The 16,553-nt window shown below is 39.3% G+C and overlaps 1 protein-coding gene across 23 annotated transcripts in view; it reads right to left on the bottom strand.

Moving 5' to 3' along the window:
* Positions 1-16,553, bottom strand: part of ERC1 (ELKS/RAB6-interacting/CAST family member 1) — a 519,708-nt gene that overhangs the window by 192,409 nt on the left and 310,746 nt on the right. The gene's annotated exons all lie outside the window — the stretch shown is intronic.

The raw sequence follows: 16,553 nt of genomic DNA, 5'->3' as shown, positions 1-16,553 counted from the left end.
CAACAAACACCTCACCTAACATGTTTACAGGGCCTGTGGACTCATTATTCATACAACACCACAAAGTGGGCGGCAGGGAGTTGAAAAGAAAGAAAATTCATGCCAAGTCAACCCAGGGTCAAATCACCAAGAACTTATTTTATGCAATACTCATTAAACTCAGTTATTCTTTTACTTATTGGTCCAAAATTAAATGACCTGATTAGCTATCTTCAGGAAAAAAACAAAGTTGATTTATCTTTCCCTTTAAGACAATCAATCCAAAGAAACTGACAACAGCTGAGCTTTAGTAAAATAGGTATCTTCTTAGCGATCAAAGAGATGAGACACAAATGAACACTGACGTGTCATAAACAGTCTCTAGGGCCTCACTTGCTCCGGAGCCCGTCAGCACTTCCCAGGATGCCAGCTGGGAAGAAGAGGGCATGTGCCCACAGTATCTCCATCTGAAATCTCCCAACTACAACCATGCCAAAGATCACCTATTGTTTGCCTGTGATGTATCCATAAAAGTTTATGTACATAAACTTTGCAATTATTTGGGTACTTTCTAACAGATGAAATTACAATAAAATGAGTAATTAACTCACTGAAACATGTATAGATGTCTGGTCAAAAAACTTTCTGGGCCTGTCTAAAAAAAAACAAAAAACAAAAAACAAAAAAAAAAACCCAACTTTCTGATTAGGCCTCTTCTACAATTGGAAATTACTGACAGCTTCACACTATATTCTTTCATAAAATAGGATTTCATCCCTAGCAAGCAGAGCTGCAGCATCTACTTAATAACATAACAATTTCATTCATCTCCCGATGTCTTAAATTGAAGCACTGAGGAGTTTAGCTACATGAACTCTACCAATAAAATAAAACTACAACAAAAAAATCAGACCTAGAAATAAAAAGAAATGTTTTCCAATACAGTTTTACATGGAGAGATGGAAATACACAAGCACAGTGTGACTGTCTTATCTCCGCAGGAAATTAGCAACTGAACGTGGTTTACTCCTCCAATTTTCTACTTCAGTATTAACGGGTGGAGCAATTGCCACATGGAACAAGCCCCTTTAATACCACCTGGTCTACTTCCCAGCAGTAAGTTCCACTCCCAGGCCTGTCATGGCTCATTTAAATAGTACAGTATGCTCCCTCTGTAAGTCTGCTCCTAGAGCTTAGAGAATTTAAGATATAATGAGATACGAAGGTGTTTATCATGAGGTAGAATGGAACTCTGAGCCAAAGCAACAGGAGCTGGATGTCATGAGCAGGCTGAGAACAGAAGGTTTTTTTCTCTTTAAAGTATACTGGAAAAATAAACTATTCCAGAAGACACCATAAAGTTTGGGTAAAGGCAGAAGTTTTAAGCAGAAGTAACTCTTACAGAAACTCAGGGAACAAAATAAGATTTCAGAAATAGAGATGAAGAGCAGGAAGTACATCTTTCATCATTGCCTTCTGCTGCCTTTCCACAGAAAACTGTTGTTTAAGAGAGTTGTAATTCATCCCATCCCATAAGCAATGGCAAAAACTTTGCAACAGATATATATCTAAAAAGCAACAATCAAATCCATCTGATGGATTTTGAAGACTTCAGGAAGAAAAAGAATGATTATAAAAATAACAGCTGACAAAAATTAGGAGAGAAGGAGAAAAAACCCTAACAGACTGAAAATAAATTAGCTTAAATTGGAACTTGCACTTGTGATAAATATTGTGAAGGAAGCCAACATGACCCTCCCCTCTTGCTCCAAACTCATAAAAATAGTGCATAAAAAGAAAATAATAATTAGGTATTGAGCTTTAGCCAAAGCAGGAGAAGTGCTAATAACAAAGAATTCAGTTATAGCTGACGAGTTTAAGTGGAAATAACTTATGGGGGTGGGGCGAGGGAGCGGTAGGTAAAAAACTGGGTTATAAGCCTCAGGGAGGAGATCCCAGGATTGGGGCTCAGGAGGAGATGGAACTAACCTTTCTGCATAAAGTTAAAGAAAGTCACAAAGGTTGACTACCCCTGTAAAAATAGAGACCTTTAGAAAAACTGTACTTACCAGCCCAATGAAGCAACAAAGACTCTTAGGCTATGGGCAGGAAAAGAATTACTCATTAGAAATCACTGATGCATGAGAGACACACAGAATCCCAAGCACAGAAATTAACATAAAAACTGGTCCAGAAAGAGTGAGTGTACTAAGTCCCCAGAGAGAGAACCTGGAAGCTGCTCTGAAGGAACAGGACACCCAAGGAAAGTAGCTCCACAGAAGCACAGCTACCAAAGATTAGAAAACAAGTCCTCGTTTAAGAGTTACAACAAACAGGCCGGGAGCAGTGGCTCACGCCTGTAATCCCAGCACTTTGGGAGGCCAAGGTGGGTGGATCACGAGGTCAGGAGATCAAGACCATCCTGGCTAACACGGTAAAACCCGTCTCTACTAAAAATACAAAAAATTAGCCGGGCGCGGTGGCGGGCGCCTGTAGTCCCAGCTGCTCGGGAGGCTGAGGCAGGAGAATGGCGTGAACCCAGGAGGCGGAGCTTGCAGTGAGCCGAGATCACGCCACTGCACTTCAGCCTGGGCAACAGAGCAAGACTCTGTCTCAAAAAAAAAATAAAAAAAAAGAGTTACAACAAACAGAAGACTTCACATTGTAAAAACTAGAAATAATAGAACTGTGTTAAAGGGCCTTTAAATAAGCATAACAGAGGTTCTCCTAACAGAATGCCAATTATCAGACTCTCCAGATCAACCAATAATCTTTCTCCCTTCCAATAAATTGGCTGACACCCAGGCATATTGAAAGATAGCAACTCAGAGACAACCGAAGACTCTTTTGGCTGCTTAACCAGTTGTGCTTCCAACTGTTTTTCATGTATCTTGCCTTCGCAGAGTGCCTTAAAGACTATCTCTAAACCTCAGAGGTAGGTGCTGATTAGATTAAGCCAAGAACGATAATCCCACTTTCCCTCCTCAATGACTTGGCACGGGACTCTGTCTAGCCTAACAGATGTTGAGTAAAAGTCTAATGTTGGGGGAGGCTGGATATCAGGACTTCTGAGGAACATTTTCAAATATCTAAGGAAGAGACCTAGGAACACTCAAAAGGATGGCATCACTTGACACCAGCCTGAGGACACAAATCAACAGATAGTTCAATGCCAGTACATCTGGTCAGTGGATATTTTTAAAATCTTGGCTGTAGTTGTATTTACACCTCCTGTGTTTTCCTTTTATAGACTATGTTTTTTCACCACAATACAATAATACTGTGAACTCCACAACAAATACCTCTCTCCCAACTCCCAATTTTATGAAATGAAACCACCACACCCTAAATAGGTTAAAAAGAAACACTCAGGAATCCAGAGACTTCATCATACATGAGAAAAAAAAAATCTAGATATATATCAAACCTTGGATATAGCTAATGGAATTCTTTTTTTTTTTTTTTTTCTTCTGAGATGGAGTTTTGCTCTTGTTGCCCAGGCTGGAGTGCAATGGCGTGATCTTGGCTCACCATAACCTCTGCCCCCCGTTCCAGCGATTCTCCTGCCTCAGCCTCTTGAGTAGCTGGGATTACAGGCATGCGCCACCACACCCAGCTAATTTTGTATTTTTAGTAGAGACAAGGTTTCTCCATGTTGGTCAGGCTGGTCTCGAACTCCCGAACTCAGGTGATCCCCCGCCTTGGCCTCCCAAAGTGCTGGGATTACAGACGTGAGCCACCACGCCTGGCCAATAGAATTCCTTTTTTTTTTTTTTTTTTTTTTGAGATGGACTCTTGCTCTGTCATGTAGGCTGGAGTGCAGTGGCGAGATCTCAGCTCACTGCACGCTCCACCTCCTGGGTTCATGCCATTCTCCTGCCTCAGTCTCCCCAGCAGCTGGGACTACAGGTGCACGCCGCCATGCCCAGCTAATTTTTTTTGTATTTTTAGTAGAGACAGGGTTTCACCGTGTTAGCCAGGATGGTCTCAATCTCCTGACCTCGTGATCCGCCTGCCTTGGCCTCCCAAAGTGCTGGGATTACAGGCATGAGCCACCACGCCCGGCCGGTAAAGCAGCATCAAGATTGAGAGGATTGACTCCAATTTTGAAAGAAGTTCTACTGTGGGTAAAATGCTTATCAAACAGCATCCCATGCTTCAGAAAAATCTTTTGTGAAAGGAAGAGTCCATTGATGTGGCAACTTTATTACTGTCTTATTTTAAGAAATTGCTACAGCTACCCGAACCTTCAGCAACCACCACTCTGCTCAGTCAGCAGCCATCAAGATAGAGGCAGGACCCTCCACCAGCAAAAAGATCATGACTCCCTGAAGGCTCAAGATGATCAGGAGAATTTTTTTTTAAATAAAGCATTTTTAAAGTATGCACATTTTTTAAGACACAACGCTATTGCACACTTAACAGAGTATAGCATAGTGTACATATAACTTTTTCTTTTCGAGACAAGATCTCACTTTATCACCCAGGCTGGAGCGCAGTGATGCGATTACAGCTCACTGCAGCCTTGACTTTCTCGGCTCAAGCAATCCTCCCGCCTCAGCCTCCCGAGTAGCTGGGACCACTGGTGTGTGCCACCATGCTCCGCTATTTATTTTCTTTTTTTGTAGAGACAGGGTCTCTCTATGTTGCCCAGGCTGGTCCTGAACTCCTGGGCTCAAGCAATCCACCTTCCATGGCCCCAAAGTGCTGGGATTACAGGCGTGACACATTCCACCCTGCTTACATATAACTTTTATAAGCACTGGGAAACTAATAAATTTGGGTGACTCGCCTTATTACAACATGCACTTTATTTCAGTAGTCTGGAACAAAACTTGCAGTATCCCCAAACTATGCCTAAAATGCCCTAAACAACCATGTTTATGAATACATATGTTTTGGAATTTTCTTTTGATTTTTATTCTTTTTCCCTCCTTTTCTTGCATTACTAGGATCTCCAATATAGTATTGAATAGGGCGATATAGACATTCTTATCTCTTTTGCAATCTCAGGGTTCAGCTTACATCATTAGGTATGATGTCAGCTGTAAATTTTTCATGATGCTATTTATTGAGCTGAATTACCTTCTATCTCTAGTCAGCTAAGATATTTTATCATAAATGGGTGTTACCTTTTATTAAAAGCCTTTCTGAATGTTCTCAGGTGACTAAATGATTTTTTTCTGTATTTTGTTCAGGTAGTGAGTTAAATTAATTCATTTTTGAATACTGAACAAACCTTACATTCTAGAAATAAGGCCAACCTGGTTGTGACATATTAGCTTTCTTATTTATCTTGAATTCAAATTGCTAAGGTTTTGTTAGGGACTTTTATGTCAATGTTCATGAGTGACACTGATGTGTAATTTATTCTTTTGCAATGTCTTTGACAAGTTTAGGCAGGAGGGTCACAATTCTAAGCTGACTTGGTAAGTATTTCTATAATACCTTCTTTATTTTGTGAATGAGTTTCTCTAAGACTGGTATTACATCTTGCTTAAACGTTTGGTAGAATTCAACAGTAAAGCCATCGGGGCCTGGAGTTTTCTTTGTAGGAATGTTTTTGATTATAAATTCTATTTCTTTTTCTTTTTTTTTCTTAATTTTTAAGTTCAGGGGCACATGTGAAGGTTTGTTATATAGGTAAACTTGTGTCACGAAGTCTTGTTGTACAGACTATTTCATCGCTCAGGTATTAGGTCTCGCACTCATTAGTCATTTTTCCTGATCCTCTCCCTTCTCCCACCCTCCACTCTCCACCCTCCAATAGACCTCAGAGTCTGTTGTTCCCCTCTATGGGTCCATGTGTTGCCATCATTTAGCTCCCCTTGTGAGAACATGTGGTATTTGGTTTTCTGTTCCTGCGTTAGTTTGCTAAGAATAATGACCTCTGGCTCCATCCATGTTCCTATAAAAGACATGATCCTGTTCGTTTTTATGGCTGCACAATATTCCATGGTGTATGGGCACTACATTTTCTTTATCCAGTCCACCACTGATGAGCATTTAGGTTGATTCCATGTCTTTGTTATCGAGAACAGTGCTGCAATGAACATATGTGTACATGTATCTTGTTTTATTTCAAATAGCTTTTGGGGTTTAAGTGTTTTTTTGTTACAAGACTGAGTTATATAGTGGTGAATTCTAAGATTTTAGTGCACCCATCAACTGAGTACTATATGCACGTGGTACCTAATATATAGATTTTTATCCATATCTTCCCTCCCCCACCCCCTCGGAGTCTCTAAAGTCGATTATATCACTCTGTATGCCTTTACATACTCATAGCTTAGCTCCCACTTGTGAGAACATAAGGCTTTTGGTTTTTAACTCCTGTGCTACTTCACTTAGAATAATGGCCTCCAGCTCCATCCAAGTTGCTGCAAAAAACATTATTTCGTTACTTTTAACGGCTGAGTAGTATTTCATGATGTATATATGATAGAACGATTGATATTCCTTTGGGTACATACCTAGTGATGGGATTGCTGGATCAAACTATTTGTTTTTTGGTCTTTGAGGAATCGCCACATCGTCTTCCACAATGGTTGAACTAATTTATACTCAGAGTTCCTTTTTCTCTGCAACCTCACCAGCATCTGTTATTTGACTTTGTAATAGCAGCCATTCCAACTAGCATGAGATGGTATCTCATTGCGGTTTTGATTGCATTTTATCTAATAATCAGTGACTTTGAGCTTTTATTCATATGCTCATTAGCCACATGTATGTCTTCTTTTGAGAAGTGTCTGTTCACGCCCTTTGCCCATTTTTTAATGGGGTTGTTTTTTTCTTGTAAATTTTTTTAAATTCCCTACAGATGCTGGATATTAAACCTTTGTCACACAATTTGGAAAAATTATCTCCCATTCTGTAGGGTGTCTGTTTACTCTGTTGGTAGTTTCTTTTGCTGTCCAGAATCTCTATAGTTTAATTAGATCCCATTTGTCATTGTTTTTGTTGCAACAGCTTTTGGTGTCTTTGTCATGAAATCCTTGCCTGCGCCCATGGTATTGCCTAGGTTGTCTTCCAGGGTTTTTATAGTTTTGGGTTTTACATTTAAGTCTTTAATCCATTTTGAGTTGATTTTTGTATATGGTGTAAGGAAAGAGTCCAGTTTTAATCTTCTGCATATGGCTAGGCAGTTATCCCAGGACCATTTATTGAATAAGGAATCCTTTCCCCCATTGCTTGTTTTTGTCGAGTTGGTGGAAGAGCAGATAGTTGTAGGTGTACAGCCTTATTTCTGGGTTCTCTATTCTGTTCCTTTGCTCTGTGTGTCTGCTTTACTACCACTACCATGCTATTTTGGTTACTGTAGTCCTGTAGTATAGTTTGAAGTTGGGTAGCATAATGCCTCCAGCTTTGTTCTTTTTGCTTAGGATTTCCTTGGCTATTTGGGCTCTTTTTTGGTTGTATATGACAAATTCAATTTCTTTAATAGATAAAGGCCTGCTCACTTTTCTATTCCTTCTTGAGCCACTTTTAATAAATTGTATTTTTCAAAGACTTTGTCTATTAAATTTATTGGTATAAGTTTGCTCAAAATATTCTCTTATCTTTTTACGTGTCTTTAGAACCTGGAGTGACAACCCCTCTCTCGTTCCAGGTATTGGCAATTCATGTGCCTTCCTGTTTCCCTTGATCCATTTGGTAGGGACCTATCAATTTTTTAAATTTTTAAAGAACCACGGTTATGAATTTTGTGAATTTTCTCTGTTGATTCTCTGTCTTCTATGTGTTTGATTTCTGTTATCTTTACTATTTCCGTTATCCTACTTACTGTGGTTTACTCTGCTTCTTTTTCTGGTACCTTAGTGTAGAAACTAAGATCAATGAATTTCAACTTTTCTTCTTTTCTAATATAGGTATATAAGGGTAAAAATTTCATTCTAACCACTTTTTCAACTGTGAAACACAAAACTTCACATTTGAATTTTCATTCAGTTCAAAATGATTCCTAACATTCCTTCTTCTCTAAGCCATGGTATTTAGAATTATGTTATCTAATTTCCAAACATTTTCTAAGTATCTTATTAAATTCTAACTGAATTCTACTATGGTTAGAGGACAACTTTAGCATATCTCAGTCTTCTGAAATTTACTGAGACTTACTTTTAAGGCCCAGCATATGGTCTGTATCTGTGAAACTTCCATATGCACTTAAAAAACATATATTTTCTTCAGTTGTTAGATGTAGTATTCTATAACTGTTATATAAGTCAAGTTAATAGTCTTTAGATCTTCTATATTTCTGATTGCTTTTGTTTGTTTAGTAGTTCTATCAGTTTCTAAGGAATATAGGTCAAAATCCCCAGTAATGACTGGTGACCACAGATTTGTTTTACCTTTAGTTCTGTCGGTCCATCCTTCATGAATTTTGAAGCTCTATTAGATACATATTTATTAGGATTATTATGTCATTTGGATGTGTTGTCCCCTTTATCTTTATTATATGCTCTTTTTTTTTATCTCTGGGAATACTCTTCGTCTGGAAGTCTCCTTTGTCTGATATTAATATAGCTATGCCAGGTTTCTTAGGATTACTATTTCCAAGAAGTACTTTTTTCCGTTAATTCCAGCCAGCGTTTATGATAGTACAGGTCTTATGTACAGCATACAGTTGAGCCTTGCTTTTTTTTTTTTCTAATACATCCATTCTAGTATCTCTGTCCTTTACCTGGTGTGTTTACTATATTTCATTTTGCCATAAATATTGATATGGTTGAATTTATGTCATTCATTTGTTGTTTCTGTTCTTTATTTGTTGCTCCTTTTCTGCCTTTATTGGTTGGATAAATGAGACAATTTTTAGCATTGCATTTTATTTCCTCTGTTAGCTCTTCAGGTGCTTTTTCTTTGGTTTTTTTGTTTGTTTGTTTGTTTGTTTTTTGTGACAGAGTCTCGTTCTGTCGTCCAGGCTGGAGTGCAGTGGCGCCATCTTGGCTCACTGCAACCTCTGCCTCCCAGGTTCAAGCAATTCTCCTGCCTCAGAATCCTGAGTAGCTGAGATAACAGACACTCGCCACCACACCCGGCTAGTTTTTGTATTTTTAGTAGAGACGGGGGTTTCACCACGTTGGCCAAGCTGGTCTCAAACTCCTGACCTCAAGTGATCCGTGCGCCTTGGGCTCCCAAAGTGCTGGGATTACAGGCCTGAGCCATGGTGCCTGGCCGCTCTTCAGGGTTTTTAAAATTTTTGTTGTTATTATTTTGGTAGTTGCTCTACAGCTAACAACATGCACCTTATCAAAGTCTATTTAGATTAGAAATTGTACTACTTCACATCTAACACTTCGTAATCTATCTTTCTTTCTCTCTTTCCTTTCTTCTTTTTTTTGTTAGAGACCGGGTTTTACTCTGTCAACCATGCTAGTGGGCAGTGGCACAAACAGAACTCAGCGTAAACTCAAAATCCTGGGCTCAAGTGATCCTCCAGTCTCAGCTTCCCAAAGCACTGGGATCACAGGCATGAGTCACCATGCCCAGCCAACAGTTCATATTTTCTACTTCACGAACGTAACAACCTTACAATTCTACCTCCTAATATTTTGGGATACTGTTGTCCCATCTTTCACTTTTACACATACTATAAATGCCAACTCATCATGTTATTTTTGCTTTAAATGGTTAGTTGTCTTTTAAGGGAATTCTGAGAAGAAAAAATACATTTTCTATATGTATCAACTGATTTACCATGTCTGTTTTTTTTTTTTTTTTTTTGGCGGGGGAACAGAGTCTCACTCTATGACTCAGGCTGGAGTGCAGTGGTGTGATCTTGGCTTACTACAGCCTCCGTGTCCTGGGCCCAGGAATCCTCAGTCTCAGCCTCCCAAGTAACTGGAACAAGAGGTATGAGCCACCATCCTCAGCCAATTTTTTTTTTTTTTTTTGTAGAAACAGGGTTTCGTCATGTTGTCTAGGCTGGTCTCAGACTCCTGGACTCAAGTGATCCTCCCACCTTGGCCTCTCAAAGCGTTGAGATTACAGGCATGAGCCACAGTGCCCGGCCCATGTCTGGTGTTCTTCATTCCTTCCTGTAGATTCATGCTCCCATCTGGATTCATTTCCCTTCAGCTTGAAGAACACCCATTAGCATTTCTTGTAGAGTGCTTTCTAGAGATGAATTCTTTTCATATTTGTTTATATGAAATTGTCTTTATTTAATCCTAGTTTTTAAAGGATCTTTTTCTTTGCTTACAGAATTTTAGGCTAATTTTTTTTTTTTTTTTTTTTTTTTAGTACCCTGAAAGAAGTTCCATTGTCTTCAGGTCCTCACTGTTTCTGATAAGGACTCAGCTATCATAGTTTCCCTTTATACGCTGTGCCTTTTTTCTTAGGCTGCTTTTATTTTTCTCTGCATATTTTGTTTCCAGCAACTGGACTATGATATTTCTAGTTGTGATTTTTTTATTTTTTGTATTTATCCTGCTTGGTTTCACTTACTTTCTGGGATTTGTAAATCAAAGTTTCATGGTTTCAAATTAAATTAGAGAAATATGTTGGCCATTTTTAAAAACTGTCTTTCATCTGCTTCATTCTCACTCTTTTATCCTTCTAGTGTTCCACATGTATGTCAACCCATTTGAAAATGTCCTACATGTCACTGAGGCTCTGTTCATTCGGTAAAAATCCTTTCACTCCCTGTTCTACAGATTGAATAATTTCAGTTGATCTATTTTGAAGTTCACTGACTCTTTCTTTTGACAGCTCTAATTTGCCATTAAGACTATCCAATAGGCTGGGCACGGTGGCTGACGCCTGTAATCCCAGCACTTTGGGAGGCCAACCTGAGGTCGGGAGTTTGAGACCAGCCTGACCATCATGGAAAAACCTCGCCTCTACTAAAAATACAAAATTAGCTGGCTGTGGTGGCGCATGCCTGTAATCCCAGCTACTTGGGCAGCTGAGGCAGGAGGATCACTTGAACCCGGGAGGCGGAGGTTGCGGTGAGCCAAGATGGCGCCACTGCACTCCAGCCTGGGGGACAATAGCGACACTCCATCTCAAAAAAAAAAAAAAAAAAAAGACTATCCAATAAATTTTTCATTTCTATTTCAATTATCAAATTTCCATTTTCATTTTATGATTATTACTTTTTTGAGATAGGGTCTCATTTTGTTGCCCAGGCCGGAGTATGCTGGCACAATGAAAGTTCACTGCAGCCTCAATCTCCCAGGCTCAAGCAATCCTCTCACCTCACCCTCCCAAGTAGTTGGGACTATAGGTGTGCACCACCACACCTGGCTGGTATTTAAAAACATTTTTGTAGAGACAAGTTCTCACTATGTCAAATTTCCATTTTAAAATACTTTTCCTTTCTCTGTTGAGATTTCCTATCTATTCCATCATCAACATGACATTTTTCTTTAATTCTTTAATGTATAAGGGTGAATTTAGTTTTTTTTTTTTTTTTTTCTGTTATACCAAATAGGACTCCTCAGAGGTGATTTCTACTGCATGCTCTTTTCTGCTCTATAGATCATATGCTCCTGATTCTTTGCATGTCTGGTAATTTTTAAAAGTTCAACATGGGATATATTGCAAATACGGTTCTGTTAATTTCTTCTGAGGAGCAGTGATTTTTATTCTAGTACATATAAGTCAGTTAATAGTTGACTCCTTGAACTTGTATAGGTTTGGATTTAACCTTTGTATGCTGATCTGCTGAAAGCTCAGGATATTTCCCAGGCTTCTCTATCTCGGTGAGACTCATTGTCCAAATTTGGTCTACCCTGTAAAAATTAATTGGGGCCTTGTTTTACTAGTCTTAGCCTGGGTCTAGAGTAGGCCTTATATTAGAGCATGGTCTTTGTTCCTAAAACCTATCTTTTTTGTTATCTCAGCTAGATAACTGAAGTTAACAAGGATTTCTCCATGTTGACTGGGTTGGAACTCCAGCTTCCCCACGGCTCTATCTCTAATATTACAATTCCACTCTCATTCTGTAGCATCTAATCTCTGGTAAGCCTTGGGCAGTCTCATTCAGTGAACACGTAGCCTAGTCCTCAGCCAGGAATCATGATACCTGGCTTCCAACTTCTCCTCAGTATACTGCTTGTATATGAATTACTTCCCTGATTTACACAGGACATTTACAACTACAGAATCAGGGGACCTCAGGAGGTCATCTGGCCAAAGTCCACAATTTTTAAATCGATGGGGGACCTTTCGAATCTGAGTGAGAAAACTGCAGACCTGAAAAGCTAAGTGATTTCTCCAGGTATGAACACAAAAGCACAAATTGGATTTTCAGTTGTAAATGTCATGCTTTGCAAGCATTCAGCTTTACCAACTTCAACGTGCTTTTCTTAAATCTCATTTGATCCGTACAACAACTTCATGAGGTGGGTCTAAGTATTACTATGCCTGCTTCATGGGTAAGCAAACTGGCCCAAAATGTAAGCAAATCCTTTGCTACACAGACCATCTTCTAATCCTCTTTCATTCAGTAACTTCTGGAAGAAAAGCTTATGATTAAATGGATAGATTATTATCTTTGACATCCATAGCTTGAGGGGAGTTTTACCTATTTGGAGAGTGAGTAGCTACCTATAAGGGACACTCTAGAGGACAATGAAAAAGATGGTCCTGAAAGGAAAATTAAAAAACAAAAAACATCAAAAATCCAAACAAAACCAAAAAAACCTGCCATACTGGTAAATTATATATCAGATTTTCTTCAACTGGATATTGCAATTAGGTTAAGGCATCAGGTTACCTATCTACAATAATTAACCTTTTAAATGATTCATTTCTATTTAACAAAAGGGATGAGGGTTGATCCTATACCTCCAACAGAGAAAAAAAGAAAAGATAAGGAAAAAGTAGGACAATAATCTCACTTCCTTCCTTTTGTGAGGAGTAGATGACAGACAGTCTTAATTTCATCCCTACACAGGTAAGCACATTTTTACACGTGAACCATATATTGATAGAGAGAGAGAAAGAATTTTGAAAGCTGAAAACAAGAGGGACTTTCGGAGCCTTTATCTGAAAAGTTTAGTTCTTTATTTGTTACTTAGACCTTATTCCAGCCACTTGAGGCTTTTTACATAAGAGAATGATTAGAAAGCATGGATTTTTTTTTTAAACATGGTTTCTTCTATTTGGAAGTTATGTCTGATCTTAAAAAGCTAAAATGTGGAATAAGTTTAAAATTTAAAGAAGGAGAAAGGCAAAGAACATTTAGGGTTATTTGTGATTTATTCCAATTCAGGTCACAAGAAAATAAAGAAATTTCTATAGGGTGGGCCGCATAAAAGCACTGAATATCAGGGCAGAAAAAAGGGGAGCAGAATGAGAGAGTTAAGCAAAACTGAGGAGGAGTCCCAAGGGATAGTTGATTGTAGATATAAACTTTGCTTCATAATTTTAACTAGTCCCAGACCCACCAATGCTATTTGTTTATAGCTATACTGTACAACATATTGTTTTCTTTTTCAAGTGTAAAATAATTTTATATTAATTTATGTGGGTTTCCTACATAACATTCAACTTCAGTATTCTAGCCCATTGTGAAAAATGCTTCCAAGTCCACTAAAAGTCCTTTATCATATGTCTACAGACTTAAAAAAAAATGGCTTTTGGTGGAAGTATAATAAATATGGCTTTGTGAAGAGTAAACATGCTCTTATGTAACTCAGAATGCATTTTCATTTTTATTTCCCCCCCTAAATTGTTACTAGGATATAATTTGGGTAACTATTTACAATTTTGTGGTTAATTTGGAACACCATGTCATAAATCCCTAATGAGATTTTTTTAGAATGTGAACAACCCCACAATTTTTTTTTTTTTTTTTTGAGACAGTGTTTCACTCTTGTTGCCCAGGCGGGAGTGCAATGGCATGATCTCGGCTCACTGCAACCCCCGCCTCCTGGGTTCAAGTGATTCTCCTGCCTCAGCCTCCTGAGTAGGTGGGTTTACAGGCACCCGCCATCACGCCTGGCTAATTTTTGTTGTTGTTGTTGTTGTTTTTTGAGATGGAGTTTCGCTCTGTCGCCCAGGCTGGAGTGCAGTGGCACGATCTCGGCTCACTGCAAGCTCCGCCTCCTGGGTTCACGCCATTCTCCTGCCTCAGCCTCCCGAGTAGCTGGGACTATAGGCACCCACCACCACGCCTGGCTAATGTTTTGTATTTTTAGTAGAGACGGGGTTCACCGTGTTAGCCAGGATGGTCTCGATCTTCTGACCTCGTGATCCACCCTCCTCAGCCTCCCAAAGTGCTGGGATTATAGGCATGAGCCACCGTGCCCAGCCATGCCTGGCTAATTTTTTTTTTTTTTTTTTTTGAGATGGAGTCTTGCTCTGTCACCCAGGCTGGAGTGCAATGGCGCAATCTCGGCTCACTGCAACCTCCGCCTTCCAGGTTCAAGTGATTCTCCTGCCTCAGCCTCCAGAGTAGCTGGGATTACAGTGTGCGCCACCACACCCAGCTAATTTTTGTACTTTTAGTAGAGACGAGGGTTCACCATGTTGGCCAGGATGGTCTCAAACTCCTGACATTGTGATCCACCAGCCTCGGCCTCCCAAAGTGCTGGGATTACAGGCGTGAGCCACCACGTCCAGCCAATTTTTTATATTTTCAGTAGAGACGGGGTTTCACCATGTTGGCCAGGCTGGTCTAGAACTCCTGACCTCAGGTGATCCACCCGCCTCGGCCTCCCAAAGTGTTGGGATTACAGGTGTGAGCCACCGTGCCCGGCCTGTTAACAGCTCTCTTAATCACAATTGTACTCTACTTTTCTCTCCTAACAGTCAATAATTTTTTAAATGTCAGAATTTAGTACTGGACTCTTCTTAGGTACATATGAAAATTTATTCTGTTTGTGGGAGACCTTTTTTTGGCCAGAAAGCATCTCATGAGTATATAATTTAACACAGAGATATTTGGATTTCTCTGCCAGCTTTACTTGTTTCCAGAGAAGACCAGTCTTCTAAACATGTCTGTCTAGTCAGTTCAGGAGATTCTAATATTTTTCCTTTTTCACCTGTGTTGACATCATCTTTTAAATCATACTTATTTATTTTTTAAGCTCCCAGTGAGTATAGTGATTTAACTTCTACTCGTTGGTTTCATTCTTTGAATGACTTACAACTAACTGCCTGCATATAGGAGGCTACCTACTGAATAGCTCTAAACTCTCAGTGAAACCAAAGAGCTCTGCCACCCCCTCCCTGAACAAACCAGTTGTCAGGGCAGTCAAATTCACAGCTTAATAAAAATTTTATTAAAAATAAAAAATGGACTTGTAAAATTTATTCTGAATGCTAATGTAGGGTGGGCCTGCAGGAGGAGTTTGAATGCAGGGCAGTGTTGAATGAACTAGCTCATCTAGAATTCTTAACAGTGAACCTCATGACCTCAACTTATACTTAAAATTTATTACAGTTATTACAGTTGTTATTTTATTATTTTTCCCCTGCTCCCTTTTATCCTTTCTTTCTTAAGGGAAAAAGGCTAACATAAAAGTGGAATAAAAAAGTAATGGTTAACAAAACCACAGCATAAGGAAGAGAAGACCCATTGTGGGATCTGCCAATTAAAACGTTCCTCCTCTCCAGTCTCCAGGGCTGGCTATAACCAACGCGAATGTTTCCAATGCACCACTGGCAGGCTACCAAGTGAACCGTTTTACGTCTCCCCAAACTTACGGTCACCATTTATCTGTAACAGACACTCAAAAATTACATTAATATACGCTAGGAATGGAAAATAGCTATTAATTCATTTCTCTTGGCTTGATGAGGTCAGGATTATTCCAGAAAACAAAGCTATTCTAGTGCTTTGCTGAAGAATTTTCTATGCAAATGGGCCAACTACCTTTTCCTGAGGGAAGACTCTGTCTTATTCTAGCTCCAGAGTCACACATACGCATGTTTCAGTCTCCCTGCACACTTCATTCCCCTCATATTTCTGCCTCTCAAGTTCTCTAGGTAGACTAAGTCTTTTCACTTGTTCAATGATCAATAATTGAATAATTTAAACCTTTAAAATATAGTGGGTCCTGCAGTGACTACAGAGTGAAGAATCTAGTGTCATTGCCAACAGTCACAGGGAGGACTTTCCTTTCTCTACTTAAACCTGAAAGCTTTTTTCTGATGATGCTACTCGGAACTCTAACCTCTCTTAATTCTCCCCCTATGCCAATCCACTTCCGGCTTCACTTACGCATTACTTCCAAGACATATCACTCATAATGCTTTTCTAAAAGGACAGAATCTCGTAGCCTTGCACTATAGCCCAAGAACGTGAAAGCACAGAGGACACCTCAACATTCTTGGGTTGCAGTCACAATATCGCAATCATCATGTCCCATGAGAATTCATGCTAAGGTATCATGGCAAGATTCTGTACAGCTCTATTATTCAGGTATTCAAAGTTTATTGATAGTTCAAAGTAGCAGAAAAGTAAACTGATGTCAGTTTAAAGCACTAGTTGGAGTGAAAAAATTTTATTTTAGGCCAAAGACAGACTGTGCATTTATGCAGAGAAGAAGTGAGCAAGGGTCACGTGAGAGAGAACTGACAGCGAAAGGCTGCTGAGGCGGGGACTTGAAATCTGTGACAGA

The sequence above is a fragment of the Gorilla gorilla genome, chromosome 10 (assembly GCF_029281585.2).
Source record: "Gorilla gorilla gorilla isolate KB3781 chromosome 10, NHGRI_mGorGor1-v2.1_pri, whole genome shotgun sequence".
Taxonomy (NCBI): Eukaryota; Metazoa; Chordata; class Mammalia; order Primates; family Hominidae; genus Gorilla; species Gorilla gorilla.
The sequence above is the reverse complement of the archived record's forward strand: the minus strand, read 5'-3'. Positions and strand labels throughout refer to the sequence as shown.